We start from the raw sequence: 23837 nt of genomic DNA on the forward strand, positions 1-23837 counted from the left end.
TCACTCACAAGGACATCAGGCACGTCGTGCATGGCAAACATGTCCCGCAAGCTTTCAATGGTAACAGCGGACGTGTTTGCCGACATTATCTCACATTCAATCCATTTGGAGTATGCATCTACAACCACAAGGAACATTTTTCCCAAGAATGGGCCTGCATAGTCGACATGGACCCTGGACCATAGTTTAAAGGGCCAAGACCATAAATTAGTGGCGCCTCCCTGGGTGCATTGCTTAACTGTGAACATGTGTTACATTTGTGCGCGCAGGTCTCTAAGTCTGCATCGAAACCAGGCCACCACACATGGGATCTGGCTATCGCTTTCATCATTACAATGCCTGGGTGGATACTGTCATGTATGTAACCTTTATGTAACACCACTGTAATACTGTATATATGTAAGAAATGCACACCTTGACCACAGGGGGTGAACTTGTGGGAGACACTCCTCACCTGGTCATCCAGGTATATAAAGGGAGGTCCCACGCAGGGTCATCAGTTCTTGGTCCTGTGAATAAAGGTTCAGGTCATGGAGTGACCTTGTCCATAGAATGTGCCTCGTGTGGATTTGTGGTATTGTGTAAGGACTTTACATTGGCGACGAGAAACGGGAATCAGTGACCCACGAGAATAGCCACCGGCAGCATAGATGAATGGTACTGTGTTGGTGAGGACTGGGACGATTTCATTGAGAGGCTCCAGCAGAGTTTTGTCACGAAGGACTGGCTGGGAGACGCAGCGGCCGACAAGCGAAGGGCTCATCTGCTGACCAGCTGTGGACCTAAGACTTACGCGCTCATGAAAGACTTACTAGCACCCGAGAAGCCGGCGGACAAAATCTTCGAAGAGCTCAGTAAACTAATCGGTGAGCACCTCAAACCAGCGAGCAGCGTACACATGGCCTGACACAGATTCTATACACACCGACGTCGGGAAGGACAGAGCATACTGGATTTCGTTGCAGACCTCCGGGGCTTGGCCGACCTCTGTAAGTTCACAGACAGGGGGGAGATGCTAAGGGATTTCTTTATTGAGGGCATCGGTCATGCTGGGATTTTCAGAAAGCTAATTGAGACCAAGGACTTGACCTTGGAAGCGGCGGCGTTGATGGCTCAGACTTTTATGGCGGGGGAGGAGGAGACCAAGATAATATACGCTTGCAATTCTGCCTCCAACGTGGTGATGGATCAGGGAGTCAATATCATAAACGCGACACAGAGCCCCGCAGGCAGGCAAGGGCAGTTCGCCACACCCCAGGCAGCAATAGATCCAAGAGTAAGTCTCCAACAGAGACAATGGCAGGTTGAACGGACATTTCCGCCCCCCACAGTGGACAATGCGGCCCGGGATGGGGCCATTGACACCCACTAACAGGGTGCTCAAGAGCAGTCAAAGGAACAATCAGCGAGGAATGCCTTGCAACAGCTCTTTTGTTCACAACAATGGGAATCTCAGTTCATGCTGGAGGTGTGGGGGCAGACATGCTGCCAGGACTTGCAGGTTTCAACAGTTCGTCTGCAGAAATTGTAACCTCAGTGGCCATTTAGCCAGAATGTGCAGAAAGCCTGTAACCAGGCTAATATACGAGGCGGATGAACCAGATGAGGGGTCTGCGAGGCAGGACGACTTGGGGCAAATCAATGGATGCTGAAGTTCAGCGGGTTCATGTGGCAAACATTCACAGCTCATATACCAAAACGCCACCCATGATGATGAAAGTCCTGTTAAACGGCATCTCTGTACATATGGAGCTGGACACGGGGGCTAGCCAGTCACTCATAAGTGTTCAACAATTCGAAAAGCTGTGGCCACTCAAAGCCAGCAGACCCAAACTAGAATGCATTGAGATGCAATTACGGATGTACACCAAAGAAATCATTCCAGTACTAGGCAGTGCAATGTTGGCGGTCACACACAATGGATCGGTGAACCGGCTGCCGCTCTGGATTGTCCCGGGCAATAGTCCCGCACTGTTGGGGAGGAGCTGGTTAGCTGAGATGAACTGGAAATGGGGGGGATGTGCACGCCATTTCATCTGTGGAGCGAAGTTCATGCTCACAGGTCCTACAGAAATTTGAGTCTCTATTTCAACCTGGCGTCGGGACGTGCAAAAGTACCAAAGTGGTGATACACATCACCCCGGACGCCAGACCAATGCACCACAAAGCCAGAGCTGTGCCGTATGTGATGCGGGAGAAAATTGAGAGCGAGTTGGACCGGTTGCTGAGAGAGGGCATCATCTCACCCGTTGAATTCAGCGACTGGGCAAGCCCCATCGTTCCTGTCCTAAAAGCGGATGGCTCAGTCAAGACCTGTGGCGACTACAAGGCCACTATCAACCGGGTTTCCCACAAGACCAATACCTGCTCCCGAGAGTGGAGGACCTTTTTGCCACGCTGGCAGGCGGCAAGCTGTGCACCAAGTTGGACCTCACGTCAGCCTACATGACCCAAGAACTGGCCGACGAATCTAAACTACTGACCACCATCACCACGCACAAGGGACAGTTTGTTTACAACAGGTGTCCGTTTAGCATTCGATCAGTGGCAGCGATTTTTCAAAGAAACATGGAAAACCTGCTCAAATCCATTCCTGGAACAATCGTATTTCAGGACAACATCCTCATCACCGATCTTGACACCGAGGAACACCTCCACAACCTGGAGGAGGTGCTACGCCGACTAGACCGGGTAGGCCTGCGACTCAAGAAGTCTAAGTGTGTGTTTTTGGCTCCCGATGTTGAGTTTCTGGGCAGGAAGGTTGCTGCAGACGGGATTCGGCCTACCGAATCCAAAACGGAGGCGATTTGACGAGCGCCCAGGCCCTGCAACACATCGGAGTTGCGTTCATTTCTGGGACTCTTGAACTATTTCCGGAACTTTCTGCTGAACTTAAGCACACTGTTGGAGCAGTTACACGTGCTCCTGCGTAATGGTTGCGATTGGTTTTGGGGGAACTGTCAGGAACGGGCTTTCAATCGGGCGCGGAATCTACTTTGTTCAAATAAGTTGTTGACCATGTACAACCCCTGTAAGAAATTGGTTCTGACATATGATGCATCGTCCTATGGGGTTGGGTGCGTGTTGCACCAGGGTAATGCTGAGGGCCAACTACAACCTGTGGCTTATGCCTCCAGGTCGCTCTCTCAAGCTGAACGGGGTTATGGGATGGTTGAGAAGGAAGCACTTGCATGTGTCTATGGGGTGAAAAAGATGTATCAGTACCTTTTTGGCAGGAGGTTCGAATTAGAAATGGACCACAAGCCGTTAACATCCCTGTTGTCAGACAGCAAGGCCGTCAATGCCAATGCGTCAGCTCGCATACAGCGATGGGCTCTCACGCTCGCTGAGTATGACTACACCACCCGGCACCGGCCTGGCACCGAAAATTGCGCTGACATGCTCACCAGGCTTCCACTGGCCACCACCGATGGTCATGGCTGTCGATGCTTTTGACAGCGCAGGCTTCCCCATCACAGCCCGCCAGATCAAAATCTGGACCAACAGAGATCCCCTCCTATCCTTGATTAAGAAATGTGTCCTGACTGGGGATTGGGCGCCCGCACACAGAGCATGCCCTGAGGAGGTCAGACCGTTTCACAGACGGATGGGTGAGCTCTCCATCCAAGCCGACTGCCTACTATGGGGCAGCCGGGTAGTCATGCCCCAGAGGGAACATTCATCAGAGAACTCCACAGCGAACACCCAGGCATCGTGCTGATGAAGGCCATTGCCCGGTCACATGTGTGGTGGCCGGGAATTGATTCAGACCTGGAACACTGTTCGCAGGTGCACGATGTGTGCCCAGCTGGGCAATGTCCCCCAGGGAGGCCCCGCTCAGCCCGTGGCCCTGGCCCACCAGGCCATGGTCACGTATTCACGTAGACTACGCGGGGCCGTTCATGGGAAAAATGTTTCTCATTGTGGTTGATGTGTACTCGAAATGGATCGAGTGCATCATTTTGAATTCGTGCACGACATCCACCACCGTGGAGAGTCTGCGCACAGTCTTTGCGACCCACGGCTTGCCGGACATCCTGGTTAGCGATAATGGCCCATGTTTCACAAGCTACGAATTCCGGGAGTTCATGTCGGGTAATGGCATCAAACATGTCAGGACAGCACCGTTCAAGCCGGCCTCCAATGGCCAGGCGGAACGTGCGGTCCAAATCATAAAGCAAGGCATGCTCCGGATTCAAGGACCCTCCCTTCAATGCTGCCTATCGCGCCTCCTGCTGGCCTATAGGTCCCGACCGCATTCGCTCACGGGGGTCCCGCCCGCGGAGCTACTCATGAAACGAATACTCAAAACTCAGCTGTCCCTCATTCATCCAGTCCTGTCCGACATTGTTGAGGGCAAGCGCCAGTCCCAAAACGAGTACCATGACCGAAATTCAAGGGGGAGATGTATAGAAATTGATGACCCCGTATTTGTTCTCAATCACGCTTTGGTGCCCAAATGGCTTGAGGGTACTGTAATAGACAAAGAGGGGAATAGGGTCATAGTGGTTAAACTTAACAAGGGGCAGATATGCCGCAAGCATCTGGACCAAGTTAAAAAAAAGTTCAGTGTGGACACTGAGGAACCTGAGGAAGATCATGAGATGGTATTCACACCACCGCCAGTGAACGAGCAACAAGAACATTCAGCAGCATGCACAGTCCCTGCGGCCAGCCCGGACAGGCCGGAATCACCACAGGTGACAGACACGCAGGCCAAGGTTCAACAACCAGAGCCCCAACTGCGGCGCTCTACGAGAGAGCGCAGACCACCCGAGAGACATGACCTATGATCCCAATAAGATGTTGAGGGGGAGGTGATGTCATGTATGTAATCTTTATGAAACAACACTGCAATACTGTATATACGTAAGAAATGCACACCCTTGACCACAGGGGGTGAACTTGTGAGAGACACTCCTCATCTGGTCACCCAGGTATATAATGGGAGGTCCCACGCAGGGTCATCACTTCTTGGTCCTGTGAATAAAGGTTCAGGTCATGGAGTGACCTTGTCCATAGAATGTGCCTCGTGTGGATTTGTGGTATTGTGTAAGGACATTACAGATATTGTGGAGGTCATTCATGAAAGTGTCCCTGCCCTTTTTTGGCATCATTACCCGATTACCCCATAGGAGGCAGTCTGCCTGTATGGACATTTCATCTCTGCGCCGCTGGTACGGCTTTATTTCTTCCTGCGTCTCGAACGGGACACTAGACCAACTCCCGTGGAGCATACAGTTTTTTACTAAGGACAGTAAGGGGTTCTGGCTCATCCAGGTTCTAATCTGTTGGGCGGTAACAGGTGATGGCTCACTCTCAAATGCTTCCATTACCATAACTAAATCTGCAGGCTGTGCCATCTCCACCCCTGTGGTGGGCAATGGCAGCCTACTGAGATCATCGGCACAGTTTTCTGTTCCTGGCCTGTGGCGGATGGCATAGTTGTATGCGGACAACGTGAGCGCCCATCTCTGGATGCAGGCTTCTTGCATTCGTATTTATCCCCTTACTTTCAGAAAAGAGGGATGTAAGTGGCTTATGGTGGGTTTCCAATTCAAATTTGAGCCCAAACAGATATTGATGCATTTTCTTTACGCCATAAACACACGCTAACGCTTTTTTTTCGATCATGCTGCAGGCCCTCTCAGCATTAGACAGACTTCTGGATGCATAAGCAAACGGTTGCAATTTCCCAGATTCATTAGCTTGTTGCAATAAACACCTGACACCATATGACGACGCATCACATGCTAGTACCAAACGCTTACATGGATCATACACATAAGCAATTTGTTTGAGCATAACTGTTGCCTAGCTTTTACAAAGGCATTTTCTTGGCTTTTACTCTGTTGTGTATCTGTAAAGCATGCACTCCCATGTTCCGCCACCAGGGAACGCATCCCCTGAAGTCCCAAGGGACCTCAGCATCCCTTGGGAGCACTGTATATAAGCTGGCTCCTAAGGCCTGTTCCTCACTCTGGAGTGTCTTAATAAAGACTGAAGTCACTGTTACTTTAACCTCCCTGTGTGCAATCTCATCTCTGTTAGGAACACAATAACTGGCGACGAGTATGCGAATCCAACGCAAAGATGCAGCAAGCTGTGGGCATCCTGGAGAAGTTCTCGGAGGGTGAGGATTGGGAAGCCTATGTCGAACGGCTAGACCAGTACTTGTAGCCAACGAGCTGGACGGAGAAGAAGCGCTGCAAAAAGGAGAGCTGTCCTCCTCACAGTCTGCGAGGCACCGACCTACAGCCTCATGAAGAATCTTCTGGCTCCGGTGAAATCCACAGGTAAGTCATATGAGGAGCTGTGTACACTGGTTCGGGAGCATCTTAACCCGAGGGAGAGCGAGCTGATGGCAAGGTATTGGTTCTACACGTGCCAGCGATCTGAAGGTCAGGAAGTGGCGAGCTACATCGCCGAGCTAAGGCGACTTGCAGGACAATGTGAGTTTGATGGCTACCTGGAGCAAATACTCAGAGAGTTTTTTGTGCAGGGCATTGGCCACGAGACCATCCTACGAAAACTTTTGACTGCAGAGATCCCGACCCTCAGCAAGGCCATTGCGATAGCACAGGCGTTTAAGTCCACCAGCGATAACACCAAACAAATCTCTCAACACATAAGTGCTAGCCAGCGATAACACCAAACAAATCTCTCAACACATAAGTGCTAACCAGCGATAACACCAAACAAATCTCTCAGCACACAAGTGCTAGCAATGTTCATTAATTAACTGGAACTGTGTTTGCGAGCAGAAATCACGAGTCTGCAACTGCCAGCAGGCCTCAGGTGACCCAGATGACTCAGAGTCCGCTACAAAGGATGAATGCAAGGCAATTCACACCTTGTTGGCATTGTGGAGGCTTCCATTCAGCCTATTCATGCCGCTTCAAAGAGTATATTTGCAACAGCTGTGGAACAATGGGGCACCTCCAACGAACTTGCAGACGCGCTGCAAGCTCTGCAAAACCTGCTAACCAGCACGTGGCAGAGGAAGATCGGTCCAAACAACTTTGAGCCTCAGAGAGAGGAGGCAGATGCTGAAGTACACTGGGTGCACACATTTTCGACGAAATGTCCACCTATAATGCTAAATGTAAAATTGAATGGCTTACCCGTAGCAATGGAACTGGACACTGGCGCTAGCCAATCCATCATGAGTAAAAAGATGTTTGAGAGACTGTGGTGCAACAAGGCACTCAGACCAGCCCTGAGCCCCATCCACACGAAACTAAGAACGTACACCAAAGAGCTTATCACTGTCCTGGGCAGCACCATGGTCAAGGTCACCTACGAGCGCACAGTGCACGAACTGCCACTCTGGATTGTCCCAGGCGATGGCCCCACACTGCTTGGAAGCGGCTAGCTGGGAAAAATCCGCTAGAACTGGGATGACATCCGAGCGCTATCACATGTCGATGAGGCCTCATGTACCCAGGTTCTTGACAAATTTCCTTCCATTTTTGAGCCAGGCATTGGAAACTTTTCCGGGGTGAAGGTGCAGATCCACTTGGTCCCAGAGGCACAACCCATTCACCACAAGGCGCGAGCGGTACCTCACATGATGAGGGAGAGAGTGGAAATCGAGCTGGACAGGCTGCATCGCGAGGGCATCATCTCCCCAGTGGAATTCAGTGAGTGGGCCAGCCCGATTGTTCCAGTACTCAAAAATGATGGCACGTTCAGGATTTGCGGCGATTATAAAGTAACTATTAATCGTTTCTCGCTACAGGACCAATACCCGCTACCTAAGGCAGATGACCTATTTGCGACGCTGGCAGGAGGCAAGACGTTCACCAAGCTCGACCTGACTTCCGCCTACATGACGCAGGAGCTGGAGGAGTCTTCGAAGGGCCTCACCTGCATCAACATGCACAAGGGACTGTTCATCTACAACAGATACCAGTTTGGAATTCGGTCGGCTGCAGCGATCTTCCAGAGAAACATGGAGAGCCTACACAAGTTGGTACCACGCACAGTGGTTTTTCAGGATGACATGTTGATCACGGGTCGGGATACCGTCAAGCACCTACAAAACCTGGAGGAGGTCCTCCAGCGACTGGATCGCATAGGGCTGCAGCTGAAGAGGTCGAAATGCGTTTTCATGGCAACAGAAGTGGAGTTTTTGGGGAGAAAGATTGCAGCGGACGGCATTCGGCCCACAGACGACAAGACAGAGGCTATCAGGAACGCGCCCAGGCCACAGAACGTCACGGAGCTGCGGTTGTTCCTGGGACTCCTGAACTATTTTGGCAACTTCCTACCGGGGTTAAGCACCCTCTTAGAGCCCCTACATGTGTTATTGCATAAAGGTGAGAACTAGGTATGGGGAAAAAAACAAGTAATTGCTTTTGAGAAAGCCAGCTCCAACAAGCTGCTTATATTGTATAACCCGTGTAAAAGACTTGTGCTAACATGTGCCGCATCATCGTACGGAGTCGGGTGTGTATTACAACAAGCTAACGTTGCGGGGAAGTTGCAACCTGTCGCCTATGCTTCCAGGAGCTTGTCTAAGGCCGAGAGGGCCGACAGCATGATTGAGAAAGTGGCATTAGCGTGTGTGTTCGAGGTAAAGAAAATGCATCAGTACCTGTTTGGCCTCAAATTTGAGCTGGAAACCAATCACAAGCCCCTCATATCACTGTTCACTGAAAACAAGGGGATAAATACTAATGACTCAGCCCGCATACAAAGGTGGGCACTCATGCTATCAGCATATAACTATACCATCTGTCACAGGCCAGGCACTGAGAACTGTGCGGATGCTCTCAGTCGGCTACCATTGCCCACCAGGGGGGTGGAAATGGCACAACCTGCAAACTTGTTGATGATGGCGCAGCCCACAGACTTGTTGATGGTCATTGAAGCATTTTAAAATGATAAATCACCTGTCACGGCCTGCCAGATTAGGACTTGGATCAGCCAAGATCCTCTGCTGTCCCTAGTAAAAAACTGTGCACTGCATGGGAGCTGGGCCTGCATCCCCGTTGAAATGCAAGAGCTAATCAAGCCCTTCCAGCGGCGAAAGGACGAGCTGTCCATTCAGGCAGACTGCCTGTTGTGGGGTAACTGCGTAGTGCTACCCAAAAAGGGCAGGGAGACGTTCATCTCGGATCTTCACAGCACACACCCGGGTATAGTAACGATGAAAGCGATAGCCAGATCCCACGTGTGGTGGCCATGTATCGACCCTGACTTAGAGTCCTCTGTACGGCAATGCAGAGTGTGCGCTCAGTTAAGCAACGCGCCCAGAGAGGCACCACTAAGTTTGTGGTCCTGGCCCTCCAGACCATGGTCAAGGATCCATGTCGACTATGCGGGCCCGTTTCTCGGTAAAATGCTCCTGGTGGTGGTGGATGCTTTTTCAAAATGGATTGAATGTGAAATAATGTCGGGAAGCACCGCCACCGCCACCATTGAAAGCCTGAGGGCCATGTTTGCTACCCACGGCCTGCCTGACATTCTGGTTAGTGACAACGGGCCATGTTTCACCAGTGCTGAATTTAAAGAATTCATGACCCGCTATGTGATCAAACGTCACCTCAGCCCCGTTTAAACCAGCCTCCAATGGGCAGGCAGAACGGGCAGTACAAACAATCAAACAGAGCCTCAAACGAGTCACAGAAGGCTCACTCCAAATCCGCCTGTCCCGAGTACTGCTCAGCTACTGCACGAGACCCTACTTGCCACAGGGGTGCCCCCGGCTGAGCTACTCATGAAAAGGACACTTAAAACCAGACTCTCGCTGGTTCACCCCAACCTGCATGATCAGGTAGAGAGCAGGCAGCAGCAACAAAATGTAAACGATGGTCACGCCACTGTGTCACGGGAAATTGATCTGAATGACCCTGTGTATGTGCTAAACTATGGACATGGTCCCAAGTGGATCGCGGGCATGGTGATAGCTAAAGAAGGGAGTCGGGTATTTGTAGTCAAACTAGACAAATTGGCAGAAAGCACCTGGACCAAACGAGGCTGCGGTTCACAGACTGCCCTGAACAACCCATAGCAGACACCACCTTTATCGAGCCGACAACACACACCCAAAGGATCAAGGGCACCACGCCGGACCAGGAAATCGAACCCATCACGCCCAACAGCCCAGTAAGGCCAGGCTCACCCAGCAGCCCTGCAGGGCCAACAACACGCCAGCCCAGCGAGGGCACAGCCAACACACCAGAACAGACATTTGTACCGAGGTGGTTCACCAGGGAAAGAAAGGCTCCCGACCGCCTCACCTTGTAAATAGTTTTCACCTTGACTTTGGCGGGGAGTGATGTTGTGTATCTGTAAAGCATGCACTCCCATGTTCCGCCACCAGGGAGCGAATCCCCTGAAGTCCCAAGGGATCTCAGCATCCCTTGGGAGCACTGTATATAAGCCGACCCTTAAGGCCTGTTCCTCACTCTGGAGTGTCTTAATAAAGACTGAGGTCACTGTTACTTTAACCTCCCTGTGTGCAGTCTCATCTGTGTTAGGAACACAATATACTTCATATCCATTCAACTCTTATGCAGTAAGGAGTGCAGGGGTTCTAACAGTGTGCTAAGACCCGGTAAGAAGTTACCAAAGTAGTTCAGGAGTCCTAGAAACGACCGCAGCTCCGTCACGTTCTGTGGTCTCGGTGCATTCTTGATTGCCTCCGTCTTCGAATCGGTGGGCCTGATGCCGTCCGCCGCGATTCTTCTCCCCAGGAACTCCACTTCAGGCGCCAGGAAAATGTACTTCGAGCATTTTAACCTGAGCTCCACACGATTAAGCCGACTAAGAACCTCCTCCAGGTTTTGCAGGTGATCGACGCTGTCCCGACCTCTAACCAAGATGTTATCCTGGAAGACCACGGTGCGCGGGACCGACTTCAGCAAGCTTTCCATGTTCCTCTGGAATATCGCCAGTGCTGATCAAATCACGAATGGGCATCTGTTGTAAATGAAGAGTCCTTTGTGTCTGTTGATGCAGCTGAGGCCCTTCGATGATTTCTCCAGCTCCTGCGTCATGTAGGCCGAGGTCAAGTCCAGCTTCGTGAACATTTTTCCTCCCGCCAGCGTCGCAAATAGGTCGTCTGCCTTTGCTAGCGGGTATTGATCCTGCAGGGAGAAATGATTGATAGTTACTTTGTAATTACCACAGATTCTGCCGTCTTCCTTGAGAACTGGAACAATCGGACTGGCCCACTCGTTGAATTCGATCGCCGAAATGATGCCCTCACGTTGCAGCCGGTCCAGCTCGATCTCCACCCTCTCTCTCATCATGTACGGTACCGCTCTCGCCTTGTGATGGATGGATCGCGCTCCCGGAATCAAGTGGATCTGCACTTTTGCTCCTTGAAACTTCCCGATGCCTGGTTCGAACAACGAGGGGAACTTGTTTAAGACTCGGGAACATGAGGTGTCGTCGACGGACGAGAGCGCTCGGATGTCGTCCTAGTTCCAGCGTATCTTTCCCAGTCAGCTCCTGCCGAACAGCGTGGGGTCATCGCCCGGTACCACCCAGAGTGGTAAATTGTGCACCGCTCCATTGTAGGAGACCTTTATGGTAGCACTGCTGATTATGGGCATCAGTTCCTTTGTGTACGTTCTGAGTTTAGTACGAATGGGAGTCAGGACTGGCCTTGAGGCCTTGCTGCACCACAATTTATCTAAAGTCTTTTTGCTCATTATGGACTGGCTCGCGCTTGTGTCCAGCTCCATTGACACCGGGAGTCCATTTTATTCAACCTTCAACATTATTGGGGGACACTTTGTGGTAAATGTGTGCACGCCATATACCTCTGCCTCCTCAGTCTGAGGCTCTGGTTCATCGTGATCCACCATGGGTCAGTCCTCCTCTGCAACATGATGGTTTGCAGGATTAGCCAGATTTGCAGCTCGCCTGCACATACGTTGGAGGTGTCCCATTGTTCCACAGCCCTTGCAAATTATCCTTTGAAGCAGCATGAATGGAAACGATGATCACCTCTGCAGCGCCAACAAAGTGTTAATGGCCTTGCATTTACCACCCTTGATGGTGGACTCTGAGACATCTGCAAACATGCAGCTGCAGGCATGTGAGTCCTGCCCTGTATGTTACGATTCGAAAACAACATTACTTTGTTCACAGTACTTGCAGCAGCACTCGTGTGCTGAGAGACTTGTTTGGTATTGTCACTGGTGGTGATGAACGCCTGGGCTATCGCTATGGCTTTACTCAAGGTTGGGGTCTCTACAGTCAAAAGTTTGCAAAGTATTACTTCAAGGCCAGTGCCAAGTACAAAGAATTCCCTGAGCATGTGCTCCAAGTGTCCTTCAAATTCGCAATGTGCAAGGCACCTTAGCTCGGCGACGTAGCTCGCCACTTCCTGCCCTTCAGACCTCTTGTACGTGTAAAACTGGTACCTCACCATCAGAATGCTTTCCTTCGGGTTTAGATGCTCCCGGACCAGTGTGCACAAATCATTGTATAACTTCTCTGTGGGTTTCGCTGGAGCGAGCAGATTTTTCATGAGACCATACGTTGGTGCCCTGCAAACGGTGAGGAGGATCGCCCTTCGTTTGGCAGTGCTCGCTTCTCCTTTCAGCTCGTTGGCCACGAAGTATTGGTCGAGTTGCTCCACGAAGGTTCTCAATCACCTCCCTCCGAAAATTTCCCCAGGATGCCCATGGTTCGCTACATTGTTGCGGTGAGGTTCGTCATCTGTATATCGTCGCCAGTTGTTAAGTCTTGAATAAAGAATCTGACCAGATACCGTAAGCTAAAAGTAATGTGTGACTGTAGTCCTTTACTACAGGTCTCCAGATTGCCTCTCCAGCCTGTGAGGCTCCTTATGTCCAGGTGCTCCCAAGGGATTGTGAGATCCCTTGGGGCTCCAAGGGATGAGCCCTCTGGTGGTTAAACAAGGTATTTACAGGTTTACATATATAACAGGTCTGAAGTGGAGCTAGCACTGGTACAGGCATGAAGGGCTGAGTGGCCTCCTTCTGTGCTAAAATGTTAGTGTTCTATGAAAACTGGCAGTCTCTCAGTTTTGTTTATGTGTTACTTAACACCATATCTGAGAAAGTAATGGGGGAAGATTTTCTTTGTGCTCTGTGTTAATATAATTACAAACCCACTCTTTATAAACGAGTTTACATTTTACAATTATGTTACACATAGTGCACAGGCAAAACCTTGCCCCTCATACTTTAGAACTGGTCAAGTTGCATTGGTGCAGTAATCATTTGTCTTGTACAATTGTTTCTATGTATCCTTCACAATGTAATTCATATAAGATGCATACATCAGTTTCATGGACTTCCCAGAAAGATACAAGATAGTTTAACAGATGTTTCTCTCCTATTGTCAGAAACATGGCGTACATCAGATTGCTGTTGAGGTGCAAACCATCATATAATCATATTTTCTTCTCTGTCGCCTCTTTTATTTAGAAGAAAATCCCAAATCCCAATTGCTCATTAGTGGAAATGTTTCTCGTTAAAGATAGCTCAGTGCAGATAATCCCCTCTCACTGTGCCTCATGTTTTGCCATGGTACCAAAGCTATGTTGTGAAAGGGGCCCCATCTTCATTCTTTATGAATCCTCACATGCTTAGCGTCCATGCACACACTCCGTCTGTAATATAAAATATGTTATACAAATCCTGCATTTGGATTGTGGTAACAATCCTTCTGATAAGTTCCTTCTGTGAACTAGGAAGAGCATACACACATTTGAAAGTATATTTTCCAGGTAAAATTTAAAAGGATGTGCCCACTTGAAAAGTATATGGCCACATATGTGCTTAAAATTGCTACAACCTTTAAAAGAATATTTGATACTTTCCAAAGATTGTATGGAGCAGAGACCAGTAACTGTCAAAATAAATATAGACTCAGGAAACCGCGTTTGTGAGCCGGTGATTGAGCAGCATAGCATTTGAATCCTCCGCGTGATGGTGACCCATTTGCCACTCCAGGACAGATCCATTGGATAGAAATGCAGTGTGCTTGCATGTGGCGGCAGCCAAGGTCAACACTGCATAGAGTATCAACAATGCATGGGGTCAGATAGAGAAGAGGATGGCACATCTTCAGGAAGCTGCCAAAGTTAGACTACCCAACGGTACCAGTTATCTGACAGTCGGCCTATATATGCATGCCACAAAAAGTTGGCTATTAAGCTGTTCCACAATGCTGGCCCATCCCAAGCACGCTCGCAACCTTTAAGCTCTTTCATTGCTTATCAGGCACATCCATGCTCCAGTAAAGCATTTATTCAAGTTTCTGCTTACAACTGACACCCTTGGCACACACATATCTTCCAAACAGTTTTCCACGTGTAAAGTCATTGCAACACCAACCTATCTGTACGCTGCTTGGCCAGTTACTGACACAAAGGATGAGCTGCAGGATGGCTATATAGCTTCCATCAATTACCCCTCTAATTTGGGAAATGCAGCCAGTGTGCAATGTTGCCATTGCTATTCAGTGGGAAAGGAGATGAAAGCGCTTGCCATTCTGGGGGCAGCTCATTGGCTGATACTGTCGATGGTCCCTATGCCAGCCACCAGCAGTGGCATCCCCATGGTGTAGATTAGTTGTAATTGTCCTTGTTGTAGGTGGTACAGATCAACAACTGGACTAGTAATCCAGAGGCCTGGGCTAATGATCCAGAGACGTGAGTTCAAATCCCACCACAGGAGCTGGGGGAACATAAATTCAGTTAATTAAATACATTTACAATGAAAAGGCTAGTGTCAGTAATGGCGACCATGAAACTACCGGATTGCCGTAAAAACCCATCTGGTTCACGAATGCCCCTTTAGGAAAGGAAATCTGCTGTCCTTACCCGGTCTGGCCTATTTGTGACTCCAGACCCACAGCAATGTGGTTGACTCTTGACTGCCCTCTGAAATGGCCAAGCAAGCCACTCATTTGTACCAAACCGCTACGAAAGTAATATCACGGACTGCAGCGGTCCAAGAAGGCAGCTCACCACCACCTTCTCGAGAGCACTTAGGAATGGGCAATAAATGCTGGCCTTGTTAGTGATGCCCACATCCTGTGAACAAATTTTAAAAAAGGTGTGGCAATCTGACTTTGGTACCTTTTTAAAAATTGTTCTTGGGTGACATTGGCAAGGCCACATTTATTACCCTTTTATAGTGTATTTAGAGGCACTGGGGTCAGCTAAGTCGGGGTAAGGGTGAGAGGTTCCTTTACCCGAACAGGATTAGTGAGCCAGTTGGGATTTTATGTCACAGCCCTTTTCTAATTGATTTATTAAATTGAAGTTTACAACTTGCCACTAATGGTCCCGGGGCTTCTAGTCCAATACCATAACCATTGGGCCTTCTTTCATTTTGTACTACTTCAAGTATGAAATACTATTTGTTGGACAGTCACTCTACCAGTGTTGCCCTCTGCTGAATTGTTCTAAACTAATACAGTCACTTTCTGAAAGTGAGGTGCTCACACTGCTAAGAATATGGGAAACACTCAGTGAAACAGACGGTGGAGTGACTGCTGATATGTGAATGTCTACACTTCCTTCTCCCAACCTCCCACATTACAACAGTGGCTACATTCCACAAAGTGCTTCATTGGTTGTAAGCGCTTTGAGATATCCGGTAATTATGAAAGGCGCTATATAAATCCAAGGGCTAGAACCTCCACTTTTTTTTGCCTGCTTAACGCCCACTTAATGCCCATTTTACCGCTGAAATGACGTATAACACCCAGATATCGCCCATTTTGGCACAAAATGGAAACTGCCGGGATTTTTTAGGAGACTTATCGCCGAGTGTTATTTTCGCCATGGGCTTAACACTGAGAAAAATTATTACCGCCCGCCCTCTTTTTTGGGGCGGAATCAGCAGAATGGGAGATTTCAACGGCCATAATATCGCCCAGCGTTACATTCCTCATGGACTTAACACTGAGATTCAATAATAACGTCCGGCGACTGTTTTTTGTCGTAAAGAGCATATATACCCAAACTAGCGGCCATGGAGATCGCCCACCGTCAATTTCACCACCTCGCACACATATCGCCCAGGTTATCACCCGCTCGAGAAACCGCCCACAAAAAGTGGAACTAACCGGGACGGACGCCAGCGGTGTGGCTAACATTTGTTAAATCCCACTCTTACGTGAGGAGCTGATATCGGAAAGATTTGCCTGAAAGAGTGTTGATGTGAGTGACAACGCTGACACACTGCTGTGTGTGTGCAGCTCAGACATCAATAGTGCCCATCACCTTGGTGCCAGTTAAAGTTTACATTGATTGATGTAAAGTTGTTTTAACCCCTTCACGGTAAGGAATCACCAGCGTGTAATGGTCCAGCTATCTGAGACAATGCGCATCAAGGTTATGTTCAATAACAAAAGTTTAATACCAACATTGGTCTGAAATCATAAGTGACCCAACCCCCACCCACACTCCACTTTTTCCACCATTGACATAAATCACATGTTCAACATGTCCAGCAACACAGAATACAAAGGCAAAGCAGGAGCGTGATACCCAGCCCCCATACATTGCAACAAATTGCATACACCCAGATGGAGATATAACACAGCCATCACCTGTGCACAAGCACCTCACTTTCCTTCCCCCCTTTCTTTCTTCTCCCCACCTCTACCCATTTCCCATCTCGCTCCATGGCGCCTGGCCGAGGAGCTCCTCAGGCGGTGCCTCATTGGTGGGGGGATGAAGGCAGATGTGGTGGGTGCACGGGTACGGGAGTGAGGGGTGCCGAGGGGGCAACATTCTCTGATGCAGAAGCAGGATCTTGGTTCTTGCTCTCATCTGTCATTCGCAGTGGTGGTGCGGAACCTAGGGGTGGAGTGCCGTGCTCGGGGACCACTGGGAGGGCTGTGGCAGCAGTGTTCCTGGCTACCAGCTCCAGGGTCTCCTCCATCCCTTCCATGTTATATCTTATTTGTTGGACAAAAACTCGGTGCCAACTATGTTCTTGGTGCTTAGTGGGCTCTTTGCTCCTGGTGAATCTCCGTCGTGCCTCCCACAACAGCCAGACAAGCACACACCACACCCACACACGCTTTCAGTGCCTCTGAGCTCCCTCTCTCTCTGTTTTCTCTTCTGCACATGTCATAATGAACCTTGACCTCCTGAATTGCGGGAATCGAGCGTTGCCATGCCGTTGCTAAGGACGGCTACACTTTACGACAGAAGGTCAATAAAATTTAACGCTACCTCCACTTTGATATCACTCATGGTCACGCCCATTTTCAAAAATGTAAATGAGGTGTTTTGAGAATGGGCGAGAAGCCGGCAATCTGAAAACCCTTTTTTACTGCCCACGCCGGAAATAACGCCCATTTTTGGGTGATAAGCTCAAAAGTGGAGGTTCTAGCCCCCCAAGTCTTTCTCTTCTTTCTTTCCTGTGCCCATGGCTCGCTGCCTTCATTCACTGGGAGAGCCCAAAGCAGAACATAAACCGGGGAATACTTGCAGGCAGAGCAATAAGTTTGATGAAGGTGATCTGCAAACATTTGAAAGCTGGTTGGACCTCCTGTGCTCTGTTCATCATAGACAGTCCCGCGAAATCGAGGAAGACTTGCTTCCACTCTAAAAGTGAGCTCTCAGGTGACTGAACAGTCCAATACGGGAATTACAGTCTCTGTCACAGGTGGGACAGACAGTCGTTGAAGGAAAGGGTGGGCGGGGAATCTGGTTTGCCGCACGCTCCTTCCGCTGCCTGCGTTTGTTTCTGCATGCTTTCGGCGACGAGACTCGAGGTGCTCAGCGCCCTCCCGGATGTTCTTCCTCCACTTAGGGCAGTCTTTGGCCAGGGATTCCCAGATGCCGGTGGGGATGTTGCATTTTATCAAGGAGGCTTTCATGGTGTCCTTGAAACGTTTCCTCTGTCCACCTGGGGCTCGCTTGCCATTTAAGAGTTCCGAGTAGCGCACTTGCTTTGGGAGACTCGTGTCAGGCATGCGAACATCATTGGAACACAAGTACATGCATGTTTGTGATTGATGACTCCCTACCTCTGGAGGAGGCGGACATCTTCAGTGAGAGTTTGCAGACCAATGGGTTTGAAGATCCGTTGTTCCATTGATCGAGTGTTTTTGTCCCAGAACAAGCCGTGAGTTCTGCAGCAAGCAAAATGATGGTAAGTTCATTATGACCCTCGCCATTACATTTTGTGCGTATATAGCTACGTATATAGTGTCAGCTGTGGCTCAATGGGTAGTACACTCGTCTCTGAGTCTAGAAGTCCCACTCCAGGGACATGAGCACATAAATCTAGGCTGACACTCCAGTGCAGTGCTGCACTGTCAGAGGTGCCGTCTTTCGAATGAGACGTTAAACTTAATAATGAGAACTCCTACTTACGGAGTTCCCATTATTATGAATGAGAAAATACTTTACCTGGATTGACTGCCAAGTGTTACGTGACTCCAGTCCAGCTCTACGTCCGTCCAGACGTGCACGTCCTCTCAAGTGGACATAAAAGATCCCATGGCACTATTTTGAAGAAGAGCAGGGGAGTTATCCCTCATGTCCAGCCAATATTTATCCCTCAATCAACATAACAAAAGCAGATTATCTGGTCATTATCACATTGGTGTTTGTGGGAGCTTGCTCTGCAAATTGGCTGCTGCGTTTCGCACATTGCAACAGTGACTACACTCCAAAAGTACATAATTGGCTGTAAAGCGCTTCGAGATGTCCGGTGGTTGTGAAAGGTGCTATATAAATGTAAGTCTTTCTTTCTTTATATGTTATATATTGGCCCTGAAATCCCAGCCTCCCCGGGTCCGTGCGGAGTGTGCCGAGAACCAGCTTTTCCAATCTGTCAAGTTCTGGATTGACAGATCGCAGGCATCTCAGCAGCCAGGACATTCGCATGGGCAGGATCGTAGTATTTGCCCATCTCTTGCCCAGCGAATGTACTGAAAAATCTTGCGCCTGGTAAAAGCAGGTGTATAGCCTTCTTTTACCAGTGTAAGAGTTTTAAAACATACAAAAACATATAAAAATAAAATAAAAAAAAGACATTTTAATGTTAAAAACCCTGCCCACTAAGGTAAGCTTATTTTAAACCATAATTAAAAAACTTTTTAAAAAATCAGAATTTTTTTTCCTGAAGCCATTTAATTTAAATTAATGTGATTTTTTTTCGATTTATTATTTGTGTTTGGGTGTTTGCGGGAGTGTTTCTCAATCATAATAATGAGAACTCCTAATTACGGAGTTCCCATTATTATGAATGAGAAAATACTTTACCTGGATTGGCTGCCAAGTGCTACGTGACTCCAGTCCAGCTCTACGTCTGTCCAGACGTGCATGCGCTCTGATGCGCAGGGAGCATAGGCCTCAGGACCAGGATTGCTGGTGGGCGCAGCAGCAAAAGGTAAGTGTGCATCTTTTCTCTAGAATTGAGTCGTGCGCCCGCGTGAAGAAGGAACCAGGATTTCAGGGCCAGTACATGTAAATGTAAGTCTTTCTTTCTTTCTTTACTTGCGAGCTACTTGTGTAAAGTCTCCTGCCATTTCTCACATAGTTCCATTTTTGCTGTACATAATTCTCACTCAGCCATGCAGAATTGCAAAGAATAATTATTCTTCCCCAATTTTCAATACGCTCCAAGAGATCCTCAACTCCTTTCTGAAACAGGTCTTTATAATTTATACGTTCATTCCAGTGGCATCGTTGGGAATAGAAATTTGGGTGTGCACCAAGCCCACTTATAGCGGGCAGTCAGTGACTAAAGGACCGATGTCACCGTGACTCATTTCTAATGTATTGTACAAATAATTCAAGTCTTTAAATGCTGCTCACTCCCAATCACCCCAACGGACGCAATTGCCCTATGTTGAAAGGCAGGACAGTATATTTAGAGTTTCACCCCGTGTCTGCTCCTGTTGTCTGTCTCTTACCGTTATGCCGATCGTCTTTTCTGGTGCCGGATCTCCCTCATGTGTGTGCTGTAAGGCCAGACTATGCTGCAGTCACAGGATTCACACAGGCTGTGATTTCATTCAATCACAGTTTAAGAACTCCCCTAATAAATACCACATTTGCTATCTGTGGCTATAGGTAGCTTATAATTTTATTAGATTGTTAAATAAGGGATCGCTCCCCAATATGCAGTGCAACAACAACAACAACTTTTATTTATATAGCGCTTTAACACAGTAAAATTCCCAAGGCGCTCCACAGTAGTGTTATAAGACAAAACAAATAAATTTGACACTGAGCCACATAAGTGCAGTGGAGAGAGTATGGCCAAGAAATTGGGCTCCTTCACGCCTCCCGTTATCACCACCAGGGGGCGATAATGGCGCGCTAACGACTTACCGACCGGGCGCGGAGAGAAGATTGACTCCTGCCATATTCGGCGGGTGGTTTGAAGCGGCAGTATGGAGTTGTGCCCCGACCTCCTTCGCCCAGAGATTGTGATGTCATCGCCGTGCGCATCGTCCCGGTAGCGCCCCGGACACTCGAACTTGCAACAGGCAACAACATCGGCAGCTGCAGGAGGCGTTTATTGGGACGTGCGCATCGGGGGCGATGCTTCAGCAGGGGGGGGGGGGGGGGCCAAGGTAAGTAAAAAAAAAAAATTCAAATCTCTCTTTTGAATTTTTTCCTTGTTTGCTGCTCGCGATAGATCAGCCTGGCAGTGTGCTGCAATGCATCGAGCTGATCGGGCTGGATCACAGCTGCCGTTGTGGACCAGGTAAGTGCAGATGGAGGATAATGTTGGAAAGTGTGAGGTCATGCTCTTTGGCAGAAAAAAAATCAAACAGCAAGTTATTATTTAAATGGAGAAAGATTACAAAGTGCCGCAGTACAGCGGAACCTGGGGGTACTTGTGCATGAAAAACAAAAGGATAATATGCAGGTACAGCAAGTGATCAAGAAGACCAATGGTATCTTGGCCTTTATTGCACAGGGGATGGAGTATAAAAGCAGAGAAGTCTTGCTACAGCTATACAGGGTTTTGCGTGCAGTTTTGTTTTCCATATTTACGAAAAGATATACTTGCTTTGGAGACAGTTCAGAGAAGGTTCACTAGGTTGATTGAAGAGATGAGGGGGTTGACTTATGAGGAAAGGTTGAGTAGGTTGGGCCTCTACTCATTGGATTTCAGAAGAATGAGAGGCGATCTGATAAGATTATGTGGAGGCTTGACAAGGTGGATGCAGAGAGGATGTTTCCACTGATGGGGGAGACTAGAACTAGAGGGCATAATCTTAGAATAAGGGGCCGCCCATTTAAAACAGAGATGAGGAGAAATTTCTTCTCTCAGAATCTTGTAAATCTGTGGAATTCACTGCCTCAGAGAGCTGTGGAAGCTGGGACATTGAATAAATTTAAGACATAAATAGACAGTTTCTTAAATGATAAGGGGATAAGGGGTTATGGGGAGCGGGCGGGTGAAGTGGAGCTGAGTCCATGATCAGATCAGCCATGATCTTATTGAATGGCGGAGCAGGCTTGAGGGCCGTATGGCCTACTCCTGCTCCTTTTTCTTATGTTCTTTGCAGAGCCTGCAGCGATGGCCCTACTCTTAAGGGAAGGAAGGAGCCTTCCAACGCGGCAGTGCTGCACGGCCCAGTATGCAATGCTGCACAAGTATCACCAGCCTGCTGCCTGTGGTGCTCCAGGAAGGAAGTGGAGCATTTGAATTTTTTTTAAGTCTGAAAAGAATTGTGCCGGGCGCTAATCTTTCAAACTTTTAATAGCTAGCGCCCCAAACGGGGTGCTCCCAAATTTCTCCCCCCATATGTCTTTCGGATAAGGCATTAAGTCGAGACCCCATCTGCTCTCTTAGGTGGCACTATTTGAAGCAGAGCCGGGGAGTTCGCCCCGGTGTCCTGGTCATTATATATCCTTCAACCAACATCACTAAAAACATCGGCGGCATGTACTGATTGGGCCAAATGACCTGTTTCTGGGCCATATATCCTGTGTATATCCTATGTCAAAAACATTGCCTGGTTATTATCACATGCTATTTGTGGGACCTTGCTGTGTGCAAGTCTCCATCTTTTTTCCTTTCTTTCACTATTCACTCACCTAGCTGACTCCATCACTGAGCTACTCATTAGAGACACTGCAATTACTCTCTGGTTGACCTCCTCCTTGGCATGGTCAGTGGGCCTGAGTGGCCAAACAGCTCGCCACCCCGAAGATCACCAGCTGACAATCCATGAGTGCATCTACCAGTCCTGAGACAGTGCAGTCTATACTACCCTTACAGTCCATTTCCAAACCAACAGCATCACTCATACAGCTGTTTTTCTCTCAGTAATTTGGATCTGTTAAGACACTTAAGAAGTGTCTGCATGGTTATTGGGAGATTTATACTGGCTGGTAGCAGAAGCAGCACAGGGAGAAGTTCCTGTGGCCCTTGGAGGGTGAGGTCAGGTAAGACTTGGATTTATACAGTGCCTTTCATGACCACCAGACATCTCAAAGCGCTTTACAGCCAATTAAGTACTTTTGGAGTGTTGTCACTGTTGTAACTTTCACAAAGCAAGCTCCCACAAACAGCAATGTGATAATGACCAGATAATCTGGGGTTTTTTGTCATGTTGATTGAGGGATAAATATTGGTCAGGACACTGGGATAACTGCACTGCTCTTCTTCAAGATAGTGCCATGGGATCTTTTGCACCCACTTGAGAGAGCAGACGGGGCTTCGGTTTAACGTCTCATCTGAAAGACAGCACCTCCGACAGTGCAGCGCTCCCTCAGCACTGCACTGGAGTGTCAGCCTAGATTAATGTGCTTAAGTCTCTGGAGTGGGACTGGAACCCACAACCTTCAGACTCAGAGCCAAGTGTGTTACCCACTGAGCCACAGCTGACACATGTCAATCTTCTCCTCCCTAACCCGGGGCCACTGACATTAAACGTGATCCTTTGATCACTGCTCAGCTGAGCAGTTAACTCAACACAGACTGATTTGACGCTGGAACCTTTTTGGTTTGGTTGGCTCAACAAATTCACTGGCCAAAATCATGGAACCATTGCAGGAGCCTTGACTGACTTACTCGCTAACTCCCAAGTTGATAATTTTAATGTTGCCGTGCTAATATTTGAACTCGTCCCCATTGTGAACAATTTGTTTGGATTAACTTTGTCGATTTTCTTCGAAACCTGGAAAACTTTAATTTGTTCCCTTGGAGTCTTTTCCAAAGAAAACAAATCTGACTTCCTTTCATCGTAACTGATACCTGATATCATCTTTTCTGTTTGCCTTTCAAGGGCAATAATAACCTTATACAAAAGAGACAGGAAAAAGGATAACAGATAAAAATGGGATGATATTACAATAAATACATCCAGTGTCATTCCAACTACCTCAGTGAAGTAAACTCTCTGTGAAGCATTTGCAGCATGCTACATTTAGAGGGTAAATTTTTAAAAATTTGCACGACTGACGCTGGGCTTCACCCATCAGGACTGCATATCAGGAATTCAGGCCTGGAAATCAGCATCGCAATCATACACCAAATCAACACCAACAACTGGCAGCGATAAAGTGCCCTTAATATAATAAAATGGCTCAAGGCAATTCAAGCTTTATCAGACAAAATTTGACACCGAGCCACATAAGGATATATTAGGACAGATGACAAAAGACTTAGTCAAAGAGGTAGGCTTTAAGGAGCACCTTAAAGGAGGATAGAGAGATGGAAAGGTTTAGGGTAAGCATTCCAGAGCTTAGGGCCTTAGCAGCTGAAGGCACGGCTGCCAATGGTGGAGCGATGACAATCAGTGATGCGCAAGAGGCCAGAATTGGAGGAGCGCAGAGATCTCACAGACTTGTGGAGCTGGAGGAGGTTACAGACATAGGGAAGAGTGAGGCCATGGAGGGATTTGAA

General features: G+C 48.4%; 1 long non-coding RNA gene across 2 annotated transcripts in view; it reads left to right on the forward strand.

Moving 5' to 3' along the window:
- The window catches only part of LOC139228163 (uncharacterized), a 50160-nt gene that overhangs the window by 3497 nt on the left and 22826 nt on the right, over positions 1-23837 (forward strand). The gene's annotated exons all lie outside the window — the stretch shown is intronic.

Source organism: Pristiophorus japonicus, chromosome 17 (genome assembly GCF_044704955.1).
Source record: "Pristiophorus japonicus isolate sPriJap1 chromosome 17, sPriJap1.hap1, whole genome shotgun sequence".
Taxonomy (NCBI): Eukaryota; Metazoa; Chordata; class Chondrichthyes; family Pristiophoridae; genus Pristiophorus; species Pristiophorus japonicus.